The sequence below is a fragment of the Arvicanthis niloticus genome, chromosome 17, assembly GCF_011762505.2.
Source record: "Arvicanthis niloticus isolate mArvNil1 chromosome 17, mArvNil1.pat.X, whole genome shotgun sequence".
Taxonomy (NCBI): Eukaryota; Metazoa; Chordata; class Mammalia; order Rodentia; family Muridae; genus Arvicanthis; species Arvicanthis niloticus.
This window is the reverse complement of record NC_047674.1, coordinates 59844480-59864705: the sequence shown is the minus strand read 5'-3', so window position 1 is coordinate 59864705 and position 20226 is coordinate 59844480. Positions and strand designations below refer to the sequence as shown.

Genomic DNA, 20226 nt, shown 5'->3' with positions numbered 1-20226 from the left:
TTAGGCAGAGTTTATAGTTGGTCACCACACTAGATTTTTCTAGTTTCCAATTGGTCACCATAAAGGAAGACCAGAGCAGTGCTGAACAATTAACATGTACACTAATCTATTCCTGGTCATGGAGATGGTTCAACCAATAAAAGGACTTGCTGCCAGGCTCAATGACCTAAATTCAATCCCTGATATCCACATGATGGAAGGAGAAAACAACTTTCACAAACTGTCCCCTGGTCTCCACATATAAGGTAGCATGCCCTCGACCAATCAATAAGCAAATGTAGAAACAATTGAAAAATAAACCAATCTATTCCAAATTGTTTCAAGGCATGCCTCCACTTATAACAGTTCAGTTCTCATATTAAACTGATATCAAATGCAGTGCAACTGTTTTCTCTTACGGTAGCAGTGGTACCATCTCTAAACCTATGTGTAAAATCTGGAGAAGTCATGACTGAACTCTCATTGCAGGCAGAAGGCACAGTTTCTTGAGCTGTGATGTATCTGCTGTTCCAGTGCAAGAACTGTAAAGGAACCCCATCCTAGTGGGAACAGGTGAGGAACCTCAACCCCCATGCTTCCTTGTACATCCACCAAAAAAAAAATAATAATAATAATAATAATCTTTTTATGGTTAAATTCAGAATATGTTTATCCTTTTACCAGTAGAGAGCTGCAAAGGAAAGAGTGGAAGGGAAGATGTTAAGAAGCTAACACATTTCAATCTAATGGTGTATCTCATCCAGAAGACGTCATCATGTGAGCTTTCTGTCAGAGCAGAAATGTAGGGAAATGCAGTTCTGGCCAGCAGTGGCTTCGCTCTGCAGGCACAAGGAATTCCCAAGGCAGGTGAAGGAGCTCAGGAACACAGTGGAGAGCAGACGAGAACCGAAGAAACAGATGCGGCATCTGCCCAATATCTAGAAATGCTTATTTCTTATATTTTTATTGCTGATACATAAAATTATTTTTTCAGATGATTCTAAAGCTTTTAAAAAAGTAATTCAATGGAAGAGTGTTCATATACTGCAACTCATTTGGTATGTTTCCAGAAGTTCCCCAAATTGGAATCTTAAAATACGCTTACTAGGATGAAAAACCAGCTTAAAAACAGTTTGTCAAATAAGTCTGGGTTTTGTTTTTTTTTTTTTTTATTCAATGAATGATTTTAAAAATTAGCTTCATTGTTTTTTAATTTACCATCTGTTAACTCAATAAATATGAGTTCTTAAAGTTAACCTAATTGTCTTGGAATTCGCTGTTTTTGAAGTTGATTAAAGTTATTTAAAAATAATTTTATTGTATATTCAGACTGAAACAAGCACGTCTGCACGTGGATAGAGCTTGGCTAATAATTTGCAAATAAATGTACCCATTTGTAAAATGAACCACTTATGTTTACGGCTCTTAAGACGTATCAGTCAATATGTGAATATGCAAGACACAGTAATGGTACAGCCTTGACAAACTGCCACCACCAAGCACAAAATTTCCCCATGCTTTGCCCCAATCTGCTGAAGAACTACAGAAGGAACATCGACTGAAAATGCTGTTTTTCGTCCGATTTTCTCATGGCTGAAAGGTGCTGCATGCTCCTGTAAATATTCTGCCTTTGGTCAGCGTATTAGACCAACAGTGGATGCTGGACCTAAGTGTGCCAATCAGATTCTTCTCAGAGACATGTGAGAGACAGAAAAATAGTCTTTTCTCTCAGTAGCTCACCATTCCCCAGCCCCAAGCTTCTGCGTTTAGATTCTAGAATCTACAACAAATGAATTTTAAGCACGATGCAAGTGGGGATTGAGCAATGCCCACCCTCTCCCAGATACCTAGTAATTCTGACACCATTTGTTGAGAGCCTTTTTCTTGTTGGTGTTCATAGTATTGCTTTGGTTGGTGTGGCTAAGCCATGTGCAACTAATCAATTCTAAGAAGACTATACATATTAATTGTATAATGAGTTTAAGAAAAAATCACAGTACCTTCACTAACAAACTATACCTTAAAATTCATCACCAGAGTTGACTATTTTCATGAACTCACAGGAAACATACACCTCAAAAGTGTCTGACATCAGAGAAGTAGTACTGCTTTGTTCCAGACTTTTGCTGCCTGCTTACCTGTTCACTGTCTGCTAAAGGGTCTTCCTTGGCCTGTAAACACTTGAAAGGAACCAGGCATGAAGAGCTACAGGCTTAGGTAGACATTATTTGTAACAGACTGTGTCAACAAAACATTACTAAATACAGTAAGCAGGGTATAGTGGTACATGCCTTTAATGCCAACACTGGAGATTAACACCGTTCAGGTCCACTCTGGTATCCACAGTGAACTCTAAACCTCTCTGGAGCATGACTAGAGCTTTGGTTGTCTTTTCAATAACCTAAACCTACCTAAACCAGATATTTTCCTAGGTTATTTGTTAAACTTATATATTTATTAAACAGGGTTTTTACTGTGGGTCTTACTCCAGAAGCCTTCTAGGTCTGGGTTTACATGCGAGTGTTATCCTTTCTTATCTACGTGTGAGAGATCTCAGAGTAAGAATAGGTCTTAAAGCCCACTGACTGGCACAGAGCACAGAGCACCTATGTTATCTTTGTGGCACGCTGTGGTGGTTTGAATAAAAACAGTCCCCATAGCCTCATATATTTGAAAGCTTGGTGTTAGGCAGGGGCCTTACTTGAGAGGGATCAGGAGATGTGGCCTTGTTGGAGGAAATGTTTCACAGTAGACGGGCTTTGGGGTTGCAAATGCTCAAGCAAGATGTAGAACTCTCAACAGCTCTACCACCATGCCTGCCTTTGTGCCACCACGCTCCCTGCTGTGAGGATAATGGACTAAACTTCTGAAATTGTAAGCCAGCGTCAATTAAATGCTTTCCTTTGTAAGAGTTGCTGTGGTCATGGTGTCTCTTCACAGCAATTGAACATCGCCTAAGACACACACATAGAAGATGTTTACCCTCAAACACTGATCCAAACAGATGAGCTCACTGCAGACTGTGAACATCCCAGGCACTTCTCAGACCCTGCCTGGGGCCTTGAGACTTTCCTCTCCTGAGTTTACAGCTGTACTGCAGCATTCTGGGCCCTTCATGTAAGTATTTCTCAAAATACATAGCAGTGAATGGAGGACTCGAGTTCTGGCTAACAAGCATCCACTTCGCCATTATAGAAAACTCTGCCTTTATTTCTTCTGGAAAGCCATCTTTATTAATTTTTTTAGGTAGGGTGGTTATATTCCCTAACTCCAGCTTTCTGTGCTACAGCTGCTGGGTAGAACCATGGTGGTGAGGGCAGGTGACGACCACAACAAAGGAGGATGTCCCAATCAGGTACAGCTGTTTAGCTAGACACACAGAGGAAAGAAATGGAAGCTGTAACAGGCGGCAGCCAAGCTAAGAATACCAGAAGTCAGCAGATATTTTTTATTAAAAAAAAATTCATGTAAAATATTGCATTCTAATCCATTATATAAGAGAGTTTTGTTTTTATAATAGAATATTTCTTCTAAAATCTTTACATAAAAAATATCACAGAGATATTTTTGTATTTGTGATGTGAGGCTGTAAGCTATCAGACAGTGTCCTCCAAGCACAGTACCAGACCCACCTAGTACCATATTCAGTTCCCTCTGCTTTTTTCGTTCTGCCCTTGAATTTCACTTCCATTAGAATAATAATGACAGCTGGGCAGTGGTGGCTCATACCTTTAATCCCAGCACTTGGGAAGCAGAGGCAGGTGGATTTCTGAGTGAGGCCAGCCTGGTCTACAGAGTGAGTTCCAGGACAGCCAAGGCTATACAGAGAAACCCTGTCTTGAAAAACCAAATAATAATAATAATAATAATAATAATAATAATAATAATAATGACAAACACAGAACTAGTGACAAATGAACGACTGTTGTCTTTGAACTCCAACTCCGTGGTTGAAGCATTGTCTATCCAGCAGTTCCTACAGATGGATACACCAGGATCACCATCATACTATGAGGAAACTGTGGCAGAAGCAGCTTTGCTCAAGGCCACAGAGGAAGTAACTAGTTAGACTAGGATTTCAGTCCAGGAAGTTGGACACTTTAGGTTGCTTTGTCCATGTGCTACTTTGGCTTAAACTATCACTTGGTCATGTGGCCCTTCATCTTCAAAATTCATGAGCCACACAAAGGGGACAGTTCTTACTGTATATAATTTATAAAAGTCGACTTTATTGACTTTTTAAAGTAGAGAAACCTGAAGAAAATTATGACCCTTGGAGTCAAGTTGATAAGAATTTAAAGACTCTGAGCTGGAGAGATGGCTCAACAGTTGCGTGTTTGCTGATCTTCTAGAAAGCCTGTGTTCATTTCCCAGCACCCACAACCATGTACAACTCCAGTTCTAGGGGATCTGATAGCTTCTTGCTTCCCAGGACACACGTGCATATGCACACATGTACACATGTACACACCCACGCACAAAATAAAATATTTTTCCTAATTAATTTTGTTATTTGACAATTTCATATGTGTATATATTTTGATTACTCTTTCTGTTTCTTTTATCTGCTTCCCATCCTTGTCAACCACTTAGCCCCCAACTCCATCTGTCTTAAACTTCCCAGTTTTATGACTTTTGGTTTTACTTTGTGAGCCGTTTAGTTTAACTAAGGCCATCTCTGTGAGCACTGGCTTAGATCTATCTACTGAGGTCTGCTGGGGCCATCACTGGGTACAGAACTGAAGGTGATGGTTACCCTTTCTCTGAATCTATCAGTAGAAAACAGGCCAGCCACGAGGCAAGAGATCCCTGAGTTCCTTCCTTTATGCCTGATTGTGAGAAATCAATTTTTACTTACTTATTTATTTTTTTTTTACAAAAAAAATGTATTATACTTATTTATGCATGCAATATACGTGCATGAATGTCAGTTGGCACCATGGCACGTGTGGAGGCCTCCTAGTGTATAGGTCACAAGTGTACAACTTAGGTGGTAAGGCTTGAGGGACAGCCCCTTTCATCTGCTAAGCCATCTTGCCAGTCCCTGAATCAATTTTTAAAATTAAAAAGAAAATCCTCAAAAGTCTAGGAGGGTATATGACTATGGGACAGTCTAAACTAAAATATAATCTGCTATTATTACTGGAAAGTTTAGCCTCACTAGAAATGTACATACATAAACTACACAAAATGTCTACAGGCCAAAATCATCTTAACAAGTATACTTTTAACATGTAGTTAAGCTAACAATATTTACTATTTCAACTTTTCATATAAGCATGGGATGTAGTTTTTCTTTAGACAGATACATTCTTCAGACTACTGTCATTCTTCCTTCTATGGTTAATCTTAACTGTCAACGTGGCGGGATTTATAATTACCATGGAAACTTACTTCTCCGTGTGCCTATAAGACTGTTTCCAGAGAGGTTTAACAGAACAGGGATGATCCTTACTGAATATGGACAGCAGCATCCTGTGGCCTAGGGTCCAGGACTAAATAAGAAGAGAAAGTAAACTGAACCCAACACTCATCTCTCTGCTTCCTGGCTGCATGGGACCAGAGAGCTCAAGCTCCCCCAGCCCTGTTTTCCTTGTTGTGACCCCCCCCCAAATTCTCAAGTTTCTTCTTTGAGAAGTTTTGCCACAGCAATGAGAAGTAATTTAACACATCATCACTGTTTATGATCTTAATTTGGTCAGTTTCGTTCATTTACATGAATGCTTCACCAGGTGAAAATTTAAAAGTTTGCAGTCCTGGGGATATGGAATGAGCAGACTCTAAAGAACATCTGCAAAGCCTTTCACACTGTGGACCAGTTTGGGTTCATTCTTTACATATATTCAGTGAGGCTCCAGCCTGCAGTTCCCTAAATAAGGGACAGGGCCCACACTGATAACTGCTTCAGATAACCTTCCTGACTATCCTTTCTCTCTACAAGAATCTCACTTAAAGTGCTAGTTCCTCTAAGGAACTTTTAAAAATGCCTCCAGCTAGAATACCTGCCGCACCCTCTTCCCATAGGCCCCAGCGCCTCAATTAGCATTGCAATAATGTTTTCCTGCCCAATTGGGGAATGTCTTCTTTGGAAAAAAACTCTCAATCATGTCCTTATCCCCAGTCCCCAGTAGAGCTCCCAACTTCTACTAGGTATTAAATCAATATTTATTGAATGAACAGAATGTGGGATAAAAGGTGAATGAAGAAATATTTTTGCATTACATGGGGTATATAAGCCATCTGATGTTTACAGTGTGAAATGGGATTGCTCAGGTTGGACATTCAGATTTTGATAATGATCATGACATTTTTTTAGAGGTACAGTTCTGTTTTTATCATACCTTTGCCAGGAAACAGGTCTTGAGAAAAATAAGACAATGTGTAATCTTAATCAACGTAGAAGGTGGCATGACTTACTTTGGTAGAGGTGGGAGTTGTGCCTCACTGGAAGAGTCACATTATGTCTCCCTGTTAGTTGGGGCCATTCTGGCGAGGCTCAAAGAGGAGAATGGAAGACTTGGGCCTGTGCACAATGATGGTTCAGCTGGCAGGCTACCAGAGGACAAGAGGCACCACCAATCTAGAGTCGTTAGATCTGTGTCTTGAATACCACAGCTCCCTACTCTTGGGCACAAGGTAATGGGCACTATCATGTGATGACTCCATAAAGCCACGTGAGTACTGCAGAGACCCAATCACGTATGTCACCTCACAATGCCAGCATGCCACCCTCCAGAGTGACCTTTTTTAAACCTTGTACAGGAAACTTTCAAGCTATGACTTCCATTAGCTTGAATCATGGAGTAAAGAGATACAGACCAGAAAAGCACTTGTGGCTGATCACAGGCTACAAGAAATCCGAATTGTCACTCAAACCAAAAGCCCATCCTGACAAATTCGCTCTGTTCTGTTACAAACGCAAGACTATAAATCATGGCTGTGAGTTTCAAGTACACCGATTCTGTACAGCTTGAGAAAAAAAAAAAAAGACAAGTCCACAAAGATGGATTGAATGACTTTGCAGTTTACTCATTCTCACACTAAATATTGTGGGAACTGAACTCTGTTCTGTGGTAAGCTCTGAACCCAGAATCCCTGCCATTATGAGGGCATCCACTTAAGACATCCGATTAAATGATCTGTAAAGGTCTGACAAGGCAAATTAGCCCTGAAAATAACATCTAACCCAGATCTTCCATCTGTGTTCCCTTCCTTAAAAAACAAATTTGAAAGTTACATTTGTTTATTGTATGGGTGGGTGGGCCTGGTTCTTGCAGTGAGGTCAGAGGGTAACTTTGAGAAGTTGGCTCTCTCCTTCCAAGTAGGACCTGGGGACCAAACTCAGGTGGGTAGGTTTGGGGGCAAACGCCTCTACCTACCACAGGCCTGGTTTCCTCAGCCCTAGAGACCAGGCATGTTCAGGGCTGTACCACAGTCAGAAAGGGGACATCTTACTCAAAGCCTTCACCCAAACCAGTTGTCATTTCACAGTCTCATGCTTCTTACCCACTAAGGCCAATCTTGTTTCATCCCATTCCTTGTATGTAGCATAGAAGGCAAAACTATATTCCCTCTTTTCTGAAAAGTTCAGAGGCTACTGATAATAACTCCTATTATCTATATTTTGATATGTTTCAGATTTATGTGTCTTTCAATCTCTTACCCTACATTTGTATTTGTTAGGAAATTGTAATTGGGGCTAGTGAGATGTTTCAGGGCTCTGGAGCACTGTGTGTCCTGAAACTCAGGTTCAGTTCCCAGCACCCATGTGACACCTCACAACCATCTGTAACTCCAGTCCCAGGGGATGTGGTACAGATCTCCTCTTCTGAACTCCACTGGTACCAGGCATGTAGATGAGCAGACATACATGTAGGCAAAAGACCTACACACGTAAAATAGGATGATTAAAAGTATCCTTAAACATAATTATCCCACTTTATGCTGGCTCCTATAACAAAATATCTTAGACCCAGATTTGTGTGCGTGTATGTTTGTGTATACGTGTGTGTGTGTTTCCGTGTGAATTTATGCCACTTTAGTGTGGGTGCCTATACACTTAGCCTAGACACTGACTGTTGGGGATGGAAGGAAAGGAGAAGAGAAGGGAATTCGGGAGGGTGGGAGCAAAGTGTCCTCTTGCTTTAAGTCAGGAGAGATCTTAGTCTAAATTATGGGTCTAGCTGATAATCTGAGCTGGGTAAACATATGAGTGCATAAAGAGGAAAACATTAATGTAGTTTTTGGGTTTCTGTTTAGCTTCAACTTCAGGCATTCACACTAATAACCAGTAAAGGCTAAGCAGGTACAGCTTCCATTCTCGTCTGCTCTTCTCAGTGGAGACACTGGTACTAGACAATTCAGCATTCTGGCAAATCAAGGCAAGAAAACTTGATGTCACCCAGGACTTGTAGGGAAAAACTGAGCCAGGAAGGGAAACTCATGTTTTACTCTTTGTAATCACTCATAGCTGTTTGCTTTGCTTTCCAGGGGGCTGTTTGTCTTGGGGGGAGGAGGAGGTAGCTCCCCAAATGAACACCAGTTCATGGTTTGTTTATATCCTTATGCTTTTGGTATGGCCTTTTGAATTAAAATAAGAAAAGTTGAAAAAAATGACTGGAAAATTCCAGGGGACTCAAGGATAGACAAGGAGAGGGGGGCTCTCAGGAAGCAGCCCGTACTGTATCATTTTGCTTCATTTAGAATGACCTCACAAAAAACCAAAACAAACAAAAAAGCCCACTGCACCATCAACGTGTTTGCTACCAAGGCTCAAATCGCTAGTCACCTACTTGTCATGCTTGATTCATAGGCAACCGACAGAAAAGGACCTGACGGAGCTTTTAGGAAAAACTGAATTCTCAGCCCACAGTCACTTTCCAGGAACTCGCCTGCAAACAGCTCTGCGCTGGAGGGATGGAACTCCTAGCAATCTCAATCCTGCCACCCTGACTGCCTTCACTCCACGTACAATTATTTATGGGGACTTAATGAGAGAGCAAGCCTTATGTGAAAGAACGCAAGAAAGTGCAGCTGCTAAAAACAGACCCAGGCAGTTCTACAGTCCTTATTTTTACAACTGAGCTTCTGCAATTCCTGCCACGAACCTAACAGCTCCACTCCTTGCCAAACACACAAAGAGAAAAGTAAAAAACTGTTTTCGTTCTGCAACCCCCTTAACTTCGAGTAAACAGTAGTAATTTTCTGTCGTCACGTTCAATGCAAATTTCCCAAAGGCGACACAACAGGAAACAAAAGACCTGTTAGTTGATAGCTTCCTTAGAGCTGGGGGTTTGGGGGTGGTGGTAGGAGTGGCTGTGGAGTGGGTTAAAGTTGATAGTGTCCAATTTCTCCTTAGCTTGGGGGTCCCGAGCCTCCAGCTAGTTTGATCTTTCAGAGTTCTTTGGAGCTTCACCAGTTGGAAAGGTCCCTGGGCCCTGCCTCCCCTGCTACGAAATCCGCATTTCTTTACCTCTTTGCCCCAGCTTTTGGGTGGGTCAGGGTGGGAGAGGTGACTTGGACATCTGCTTAAGCATCTCCCTAAGGTTGGGTGCGTCGACCTACAGCTGCCGACAGGAAAACGACATTGATACAAATAGCTGGGGCAGAGAAGGGGGTCTGCAAGAGGCCCCCTTGTCCTCCATCCACTATGTGTTTCTCAATCGGGGTGTCCAGGAGAAGAGGATGGGAAGAAGGGAGAGCCCATCAGCTTGAAGGGAAGGAGGTCCCCTCTAGGAAAGATATCCATCAAACATTGAAGAGAGGGGAAAACTTGGCCCGCATACCCCTACTGGGGAGCGACACACCCCACACAAGCTGGCTTGCGGGGCTCGGGGGCTGTGCTCAGGCCTCTCACCTGACTTCCTCCTCCGCTGGCACACACACCAATGCCCCGCGCTCTGCACCCCCAAAGCCCAGGCAAACAACGACAAGAGGAAGCGGCGGGCGGCGAGGGTGCGCGGCGGGGGCGGTGCAGGTGAGGGCCCGGGGCGGTGGGGCTCCGGGGCTCGCCCACACTTACCCTGGCGGCCGCAGGGTCGCTTTCCCGCAGCGACCCTGCACCCCGGCGGCGCTCAGGGATGTGGCGGCTGCGGTGGCTCGGGCTCGGCTCAGCTCGGGCTCCACTGCGCGCTCTCGGAGCCACCGGCCGCCCAGGATCCTGCCGCCAGGGGGAGAAGCGGCCGCGGGCGCGGGGGAGGCAGGCCGGGCCCGGTCGCTCCCGCTGTGGGGTCCGCTAGCCCCCCACGCGGGCAAGCGGCGAGTGCGCGGCGCCCCAGGCACGCACGGCCCCCGACCGGCGTTGGGGGGCTCTCGTGGGGGCTCCCCGATCGCCCGCGCCGCGCTCTACACTGCGGGCTCCGAGCGGCTCCCGCGCCCCCTCCCGCGCCCCGCCCCGCCCCCGCCCCTTCCCTTCCCCCTCGGCCCCGCGCGCTCCCCGCTCGCTGCTCGCCGCGCTCTGCCCCCTTTAAACGCCCACTTCGGATGGGGAGAGGAGACAACTTGAAGTCAAGTTGCCATTAACTTCCGCGGCGGCCGCCAGCTCGGCGGCGGGGAGGTGGCAGCAGCTGCAGCCGCCGCCCGGGAAGTCCGCCGCCCGGCGCGCCCGCGCGGGGAGCCGACCCGGCCTCGGCCCGCACCGCTGGCCCGCGCTGCCCCGGTTCCACGCCTGAGTGAGTCCCGCTTCTTTGCTCCCTGTCAATGCTGTTCCCACTCTGGGTCTCTTGCTCCGGTCGCCTCCGTTTTCTGCGGATGCGGAACCGATCCAAACTTCTCAGTGGCCCCGGCTGGGGCGACTCTGCGCCCCTCGCGTGCCGGGGTCTTTCTGGCCCTTCTCTCGCGCGCGCTCAGGCACTCGGGAGGACTGGGCTGCTAAAGTGAGGGACGTGGCCGGGATGCGGACTTACTTGGTGTCCTTGCCTCTCCCGCACACCTGCCCGGCAATCCCTGGTTAGACACTTTCCTCCAGGTCGTGGGCATGGCCCGCTTTAGAGGACGAAGGCGCTTGGGGGAAGCCCTCGGCGGGCGAGCGGGGAAAGGGGAACCGCTCCGTGAGCCCTGGTGCTGGGAAGGCGGCGAGGTGCCGGGTGGAGTTGGAAAGGTCGTGCTCCAGATCTAGAATTCACTCAGCATCCTCTCCCACCCCATCTCCCCCTGTTCTTTCCCGGCCAGCCCTACTTTGCTGGTGGCGAGCGGAGGTGGAGAGGGGCCTGGGAAGTTTGTGGCAACTTCTCTATCCCGGGAGCCACTCGGGCGCTGGGCGCTCAAGTTGGAGCCTAGAGTTTGAGAGCCGAAGTACAGCGCTCGTGCAGCCCACGCCGGCGATCGCGTGTTGGTCCTGGAGGGTGATTCGGGTTTGGGCTTGGGCGGGAAGCCGGGGACTGGCGGGGAGGTACGTGGTGTCTTAGCTGGGGCTGTGGCCGCACAGGTGCAGCCCCGGGGTCAACTCCTCATTTCCCCGAGACAGTTCACACCCTAGAGAGGCGGCCTTCTACAGTGTTCCTCCATTGCAGAGCTCCCAGGGTGGCCGAACTGGGGTTGGGAAGCTCTAATGCAAGGGACTGAGGGGGCAAGCGGCAGGTCCGGACGGTGACACGTGCGTGTGCATGGCCGAGCAAAAGGCGCTAGCTAAACAGGATGATCCCAAAAGACCGAGAGGTCAGCAGCTTAGAGCTCAGGGTAGAGGTTTGGGCCCTGGCCTCTACTAGGGCCAGGTTTTACTTAACAAGATGTCAACCACAGGGTCATTTCTCAAAATGCTCGGTTGACAACTTTGACCTCTGCGCCCTTTCTGGGAGAACTTTCTCTGAGGCGTGCTGGATTCCCAGGGTTAAGACTTGGATTTCACTTGTTCATAGGGACAGGAAGACACCTAATTCCTTAGAGAGAACCTTTTCTGCTACCGACTGATTGGCTGGGGTTCCATGTTTGTATCCTTGGAGGCCACAGCACCCCACTTTCCCAAGAAGACAGAAGAGGGGAATAAACAAGAGTCTGGCCTCTCTCTACCAGAAGTCAGGTTCTGTTCTTAAGCAGTACCGGGATCTTACACTGTTTGCACCTGGTGGTAGCTCAGCCTTCCAAACTTTATTTAAATTTACACCTTGTCCAGAGTGGATTTTCTGAAAGAGTGAAATTTTATTTTGTAGTCAGATTCTCCAGAAAGATAGATATATGGATGGATAGATAGATAGATAGATAGATAGATAGATAGATAGATAGATAGATAGATAGAGATAGAATGTAAGTCATGGCCGTACTTTAAATCCAAGGAAAGCCAGGGTTGCAGTGTTGGCTCTAAAAACCTTTATGAATCTCGCATGTGGAACTCGTGCTATGACTTAGCAGCGGTTCTTTATTTCTATGGCATATTAATTTTTGTAGAACAGTAGTAAGTGCATACACTGGCTGCTCCAGTCTGCTGGCAAACATTAGCATTCAAGCTTACATTTTTGACAAATGTGCAGACAGGAATAGCATGAATAGGCATCTTAAATATTAACAACCCAAGCATCTGTTGTGAAACAAATTTAATATATTTACTCAGTCTTTCTCACATTGTTAGGAAAGGTTATAATAAGTGCTTAATTTCAACTTAACTTAGCAGAAGTAACTGGCAGCATCATTCACTACCTCCCAAGCTCTCACACAGTTACCAGGCAGGAATACTTTAATTAACTTGGTTAAGGGCATTGTTAAATACATACACTTTAAGCAATGTGCATACTATATAACATGCAACAGTAGCGAAATAGTCATCTTGTCTGTGTGCATTTTAAATGACCTCATCTTATAAATATACCAAGTATGTTTATTCTTCATCTCCATTTGACACTTATTAGTTCATTTTTTCTAATGGAAACAATATTTTAAATGTAGAATTGTTAAGTCATATGTAATACATAATCTGTAAACAGTAGCAATAAAATACAGAGCATTGTTAAATTTGAATATGGCTACATGTAACAAGGTTATGCAAGAGAAATAAAATCACTGCTCAATTTTGTTTTCCTTTCTGAATAATGAATACAGATGATGGATGAAAAAAGAACAAATAGGGATTTCCTCCCTGTAGTAATAGCTTCTTAAAATGGATGCGAGGTAGGGGAGGGAGAACAATGATAAAGACCTAAAGAACTTCCCAAATCCACATAGCTATTTCCAGAATCAATGCATTCCTTACTTTCCCACAAGCTGAAATATGTAATAAATAATAGTTCTTTGTATGTAAAAGTATTCAAAAGGAATGCCTTTTGTTCCCTTGTAATAAATTAATATATTCTTCTTTGGTTGATAATCTACAAAAGTAGTTCCTTGTCTCTTGGCATTTTCAACAAAAGCAACAACAAAATGAATATTGGTTTATTCTTCAAAGAAGCCTGTTGCCAGCTATATGAACCTGTGACTGAACAAGACATGCTGCTGCTGAGTGATAGCTGAGAAACACCACATTAGACTAGCAAGGTCTGAAAATCTAGGAGGGAATCTCAATGATTTTTTTTTTTTTTTCATGTGACAGGTTGTGGGTTGTAAATTAGGCCTAAAAGGTCAGGTGACAGGCACCTGTTCCTCATTATTGTAGAAATCTTTTGGTTACAAACAGTGCTAAGCTAAACACAACATGGGTATGTTAACAGGGACTCTCTAAAGCACTCCAGTGGTTTTTACCTACTCTGTAAATGTCTAAACAGGACATACATAGATAAGCCCTGCGTATAAACACACCATTTCTTCCCTACATGTTATCTTGTATGATTGCAATTAATATTGTGTTAGTACTTGAAACTGATGAAGTACATAAATGCATATGACTAAATCAATCTTCTAATTATGTCTAGACATTGTAGTTGAATGCAAAAAAATATTTTAAAAAAAGCCCTCTTTTTCCTTTGCAAATTATTGATTGGTTGTCAGAACTGTATTCATGTTTTACCTGAGAAACCTTGCCAAGTGTCCTTTTATACTTTTTAGATGAATTCTCATTTAAAATGATACCACAAAATATTTTTCTCAGCACCCATATATGAGGGAAAAAATCAGTTGCTACACATACCAGTAGCTTGGTGCCATACATAAAACAGAAAGAAAACCACATTGTACAGGAATGTGGGAAGCTATCATCAGAGCTGGCTGTTCTCTTGGGAGTCGTCAGAGTTCTTCCTATTGAAAAAAGAGAGCACAGCTTAATCCCTATAAGTGGATTCCTTTTACATGTTCCAGAGAGCAAACTACGCATGTATATGGAAAAGACCACACTAGCATAAGGTGACAGAATATTAGAGGTGCCAGTGGCTTTTAATTAGCAGAGGAGGAGGATTTTGAGTAAAGTAAATAACTCAGGTTATTCAGTTCTGTTATTAAAATATGTTCTCTATCCCTTTTGCCTTTAAATACTTTGTGCTTATTACACGAAGCACTCCTTTTTAGTATTTGCTTTTGAAATTGATTCGGTTTTCATATTCTAAACTCCGGTGATTTTTTTTTTTTATAAATTGATTTACATTTTGACAGAATAGAGTTAAGTTAATTAATAGATCAGGCACAGAAAATAACCCACAGTAGGGTATATTTTCTGGTAAAATGAAAGTTATGTTTCAGCATGATGAGCACCAGGCTTCAGTAATCTGCTCCTCTGAGCACTTCCTACTTCAAGCTAGCAGGCACCTACTGTTTATTTACGCTGCATTAAACTGACAGCTCAGCAATCAGAGGAAAAATATTACTTACCTTCCTGAAGTAAATACCAGTTTATAGGTTAGTACACGTATTTATATTCCTGTCACCACTAAATAACGGCTCTGTCTCTGTTTTAATATCTACCTGGGCTGTAACCCAGGGATTCACACTCTTCCTGGCTGGGAGGAAGGGGTTGACAGGGCCTTTCTTTCCATTCCCTAGTGGCAAAACTCTAAAAAGGAATCATTTCTTGTTCTCAGTTTCTGTCATGCAAAGACTAGTTGGGAAGGATGTTGAACGCTCCTATACACCCCCACGGCAGCATCCACCCCCAGCTCGCTGGCATGCCACTGAACACAGTCATCCTAGGTCTCCCCTGGACAGATGTGTTCAAGCAGAGTCAAGTATGCGTTTGCTAAATTAACTTTTTACAAAGTTCCAAACAGATCAAACTATCTGATTCCTTGAATTACGTCTGTGATAAGGGCTCTTCCCTTCCTGGTCTTGGATGGAATGCTTCAGTTTTTAATGTGGTTCTGCAAACATGCCTGTAAAGTAGGGCTTACTGTTTGGGTGATTGCTTTTTAGCTTTGCTCTAAACAGGCTTCCTTCCTTCCTTCCTTCCTTCCTTCCTTCCTTCCTTCCTCCCTCTCTTTCTTTCTTCCTTTCTTTCCTTTTTTTTTTTTTTAAATCTGCCATCCTCAAAATAAGGCTTGTTGCTACCTTTATTTTATAATACTGAATATCCATGTTTCTTCTTCAATTCAAGGTCCCTCTCTTTCAGGGTCCCCTTGAAACCTCAAAATCCTGCTAAAGTTGAATGCTCAAACTCATGGGTAACTTGAGAAAATGCTTGTTGTTGTTTAAATTGTCTAAGGAACTCTGGAACGTATTGGCTGTACACAGTTGTCAGTCCCTAACCACATAGTCCACAAACACGGGAGCAGACTGTGGTCTTCATGCAGCAAGCATGTAAATCAAATCTGTTACACAAGGTTTCTTCCCTCTGCTCTCCCAAAGAAAAGTATCTTCCGTGGTAATTTATATAACATTGCTAACTGCTGTTCTCAATGGTGAGTCTGTTTAAACTTGATGTCTTCATAAAGTGTGATCAATACATTAACACACGTTATTTTGTACTTTGATCTTATGCCAACGGTACCTTTTGCTGTTTATTTTTTTTTTAAAGTCTTTTTTTAAGATCAGATATTTCATTTTAGAGTAAATAGATACAGATTGTGTGTATATATATTCCGGGTGAGATTTAGTAGTAGAGCGTTTCTCTAGCATATTGGCCTATTTTTATTCCTTCAAGTCATTCTGTATCACTTGCACAGTTGTTGCTGTCTGAAGGTGTGTAATAGTAATTCTAACTACCTCCTCCTTCAATGGACTTTCGAGGATGGGATTCAGTCAGTCGGGGATCTAGTTCAGCTGTGAGAGATGAAAAGCAGTTAGCTGACATCCCAGGGTCTACACCACTGCTTTCTGATGGAATTTATTTGGTTCAGTTATATGACATTTAGTGGAGAAGTAGCTTGTAATCAAACACTCAGAGTCTGTTCTGTTTCCAGAGGAGGGAAGATCTTACTGGATAAAACATTTACATGTTTATTATTTTGTTTTGCCATCACCCATTTGGGAGCCCACTTGTTGTTGAACACATTTTTGAGTACCTAGGGGTGCAGGTCCCAGTAATGAGGGGAAACCCTTGCAGAAGAGGTAGATGTCTGGCTCCACCTGCTTGTGACTTTACTAGAATGCCTGGGGATCTAAGCCAGCCTTCCTCTGCTGCTCCCTTCATCCCCCCTCCCCCCACCTAGGTGTGCAGGAAGTAGAGGGCGTTCTACCCAGCTGAAGGGGGTGGACTCTACTCAGAGCTATGACCTGATTTGTGGCACACCCTCAGATCTGCAGACATGGTCCAGCTGCTTCCCAGGCAACTGGTAACCACCTCATTTGGGACGAGCCTGCCTTGCTAACGTGCCAGAGAGAACTTCGCACTGTCACCCCATCAAAGACTTTTCTTCTAGGGCTGGATTCCGGAGACCAGCCTCTGGTATTTGAGAGGGTAAGTGTCAGAAAAGTTACTACAGGCACTCAGTTCCATGTGGAGAATCAGGCTGCAGCCACAGTAACTGACAGGCATATTGCTCTGGGGATGTAGTTGGACATTTGTCTCTGTGGGATATTGCTTTTTTTTTTTTTTTCTCCGCTGTAGGTGATTTGTGGACTTGGACAGGTTTTCAGTGTGCATTCAGCATTCATTGTTGGGTCTTGAGATGTGTTAGAAGTCTCCACAAGGGAAATTCTTAGACCTTTCCTTTAGGTATTTAAAGAAAAGACAGCGAGTGTGTCATCTATGTGGTGGAGAATTCTTCAGATGCAGTTTTCCTGGAAGCTAGAGCTGATGGCTATAGATTCCTCTGTAATCTTACTCAGTATTTTCTGTTGTGCTGTTAAAAGGGTGTAAATGACAGTGTGGCTTTTTAAATGTTTTTAGTATATTAAAGACTTTAAGGTAAAAGAAATTTTATATTCTAAATATTTTATTATAATTTATAAATAAAATAACACTCACTGTATGCAGATAGTTTTTTTTTTTTTTTTTTTTTTTTTTTTTGAAATGAAGGTATCGTTGAGTAGATTATAGCCACAATTAGCTGTTTGATGTTGAATGCAATTGGGTTTTCCCGTTCCAGTGAACTAGACAGTGGGAATCATTGGCGATCAACAACAATTAATTCTATGCGATTCTTGATATTTAGCAAGCCATTCCTTTGCCAAGAAAGTATTTTACTAGTGAATAAAGCACAATATACAAGTGCTTACAGCTTTATGTTTTCAAAGATTCTGACGTATCCACAAAATAATCTAAGGGAGACAACAGATGCTTTGCTTAATGGTAGACCAGTTCTCTAGTCTGTGGGAGGCAGGAACCCCATTTTAACAACTGTGCTTCCAAAAACTCTTAGAGGCAAGCTACTCTTCTGATGGTTTAAGAGGACGAAGAAACAATTTAGAACATTATCTTAAAAGTTTAAAAATGACAGCCTTAGTGTGTATGGAGTCATTGTATTTTAATCATACTGTATGCTTATTAGTGTTATTAGAGCAGTAGACGGTTAATTACAGCCTTTTTCTGAGACGTGTTAACTGTATATTAACAACCATGTTAAGAAAGAATGATGTATGCTTTTGGATACAAGCTGCTGCTTGCTAGATTCTTGAAAAATTACCTTTTCAAATGTATGGAGTCACATTTTTGGTCAAGAATCATCTAGGGTTTTTACTAAGATACTTTAATTTAAAAACTTCTACAAGTTATGGAATGCCTTTGTTTTTCCCTTCTCCGTTAGTTTTGGCTCCATGGCTTTTACTCCTGGCGTTAGATGTGGCCTCTGTTCCCCAGCATTAGCGTGTCCATCTTGTATTTTGAGATGTCCACATTTTCTTGTTTCTGACTTTGACCAACGTGGACCATAAGAAGCATATCGAGTTGATTTAGCCTGATAAAAGTGTGTGTGTGTGTGTGTGTGTGTGTGTGTGTGTGTGTGATCATCGTAGTCAATGTTCTGTAGTCAAACTGTATTATTTCAATTCCATATAACCCAATACTTGAAATATATCTGAACAGCCGACCACAGTGATGATTTTATTGCCTAAATCTCAAACCTACGCTTTAGCTATGGTTTCTGTCACAGCAAAACAATCAGTGAGTGGAACCACAGGGTTTTAATACCTAAATACTTCCTGTGGATTGGTTAACTGAATTCCCATGATGGATTTGTGGACCTTGTAACCTCATAATATAGCATTTAAAAACACAGGCTCATTCCTACTTCAGCAAGCTTGTAGGTACTGCTGTTATGTATTATCATACAAGGTATTGGTATTAAACTAAAAAAAAGGAATTAAATATAAGCTATATTTCTGCACCAGATAAAATAGGAGACTGAATGGACAGTTCACATTCTCTGTCTTGCATATGGTAAGCAGTCATTTAAGGAGGACAAAATTAATAATTGGGTAATATTGAACATAGCTTGTGCTGACAAAGATTTGTTGAAACAGAGACTTTTCTTTTAAACTTTTCTTTCTCTTTCTTTCTTTCTTTTTTTTTTTTTTTTTTTTTTTTTTTGGCTGATACATGATTATCTAATCCTCCTGTGATCCAGTCGGGTAGATTATTTAATGTTTTCCTTCTTTAAGTGTGTCCTCCATCCTCTGCTGTGTTTTGGACAACAGTACTAGAGTTTCCGCCTTATCTGTACCAGCTTTCCTTTAGGATTATGTCAAGTCTCTGTTTAGCCTCGTGGTGCTTTGATGTTGGGCTGTGGTAACAAACTTCACCAGAATCAACCCAAAGCACTGCCCTGCATTTGTAGTTGGGCACATAGGGGTCTAGCTGGTATTCCAGAGCCCAGCATCAGGCTGCAGAGGGGTGCAAGTGTCCTTGATCTCGATCCCCTCTTTCCAACAACAGTGATGTTTTCTCAGGACCACATCATGTAGATGTCAGCCATGATGAATGCACAGAGACAAAAAAAAAATCCCTGTAGTTATGTGCCTCATGTACCAATAGGATAGAATTTGGGGTGCTTATATGAGGGACTTTCCCTTCACTCCTTAAAACACACACAGGCGTCAACAATAGGGGCTCTTAGCTGGATGTTAACTTTTGCAAAGGTTACAGGCATTCTTTGAAAGTTATCTAAAAAAGAGACTTCTTTTAAAATTTTTATTATCTTTTTAAAGCATGCGTGGGACTATTTGCAAGACATTCCTATTTAGTTACACACCAAAAAAATGTGCTTTAAGTGGTGCACTGCTGTGTGACCTATTGCATTATCACACACATTCTGTCTCTTTAAAAACACACTCTCCTCTATCTGCCCTATTAATTGTTGATATGTTGCCATCCACGAGACAAAAATTAGAGCTGTAATTAAATAATCATGTGATGCTCCTTAGTGCCAGTGAGAGCAAACTCATTTTTCCAGGCCCTGATGGTCACTGATTATTGTATTACCACTGGCTTGCTTGATTTTTTTTAAATGATTCTCTCTGTAGCTTCCCTAACCACTGTCCTTTTCAAAATTAAAGAAAGTAGCAGACATCGAGCCAGCTAATTGGCTGGAGGGAGGTCCAGAGGGATGTAAGGTAGGGTTACCTTTTCTTTTCTTTCTTTTTTTTTCTTTCTTTCTTTCTTTTTTTTTTTGTTTTTTGTTTTTTGTTTTTTGCCTTTGGTCACCTGGTAGGTTCTTTGGGAAGGCTACATCAGTAGTGTGGTTGGCTGCCATTTAATTTACACTGGTGTTTTGGCTGGGATGGAGGCATATGGGGAATGCCAGGAGAATTACAAAAGGAGCTGGGTATTAAAATTCAGAAATGATTAAAATTGAAATAAAAGGATGCTGCTTCTTTGCCAGTACTCTGGCAGTCATAATGACACATAGAGATTAGCCTCTACCTCCATCCTCTTCTTCTTTCTCATTTCCTCCTGTTTATTATTGACACATTTTCCTTATGTCTGTCTCTCATCTCTGTACCTTTTGTACTATTATGTGTTTC

The 20226-nt window shown here is 42.7% G+C and overlaps 1 protein-coding gene across 3 annotated transcripts in view; it reads left to right on the top strand.

Annotated features, from left to right (window-relative positions):
* Positions 1-9936: 9936 nt before the first annotated feature.
* Positions 9937-20226, top strand: part of Satb1 (SATB homeobox 1) — a 94071-nt gene continuing 83781 nt past the window's right edge. Inside the window, exon 1 of one of the 3 annotated variants that reach the window (XM_076915398.1) lies at positions 9937-9955. The gene's annotated coding sequence lies outside the window, so the exon portion shown is untranslated. Of the gene's footprint in view, positions 9956-10498; positions 10650-16563; positions 16724-20226 lie in introns of those variants that run through there. The other 2 variants (XM_076915396.1, XM_076915397.1) reach the window with 2 other exon arrangements.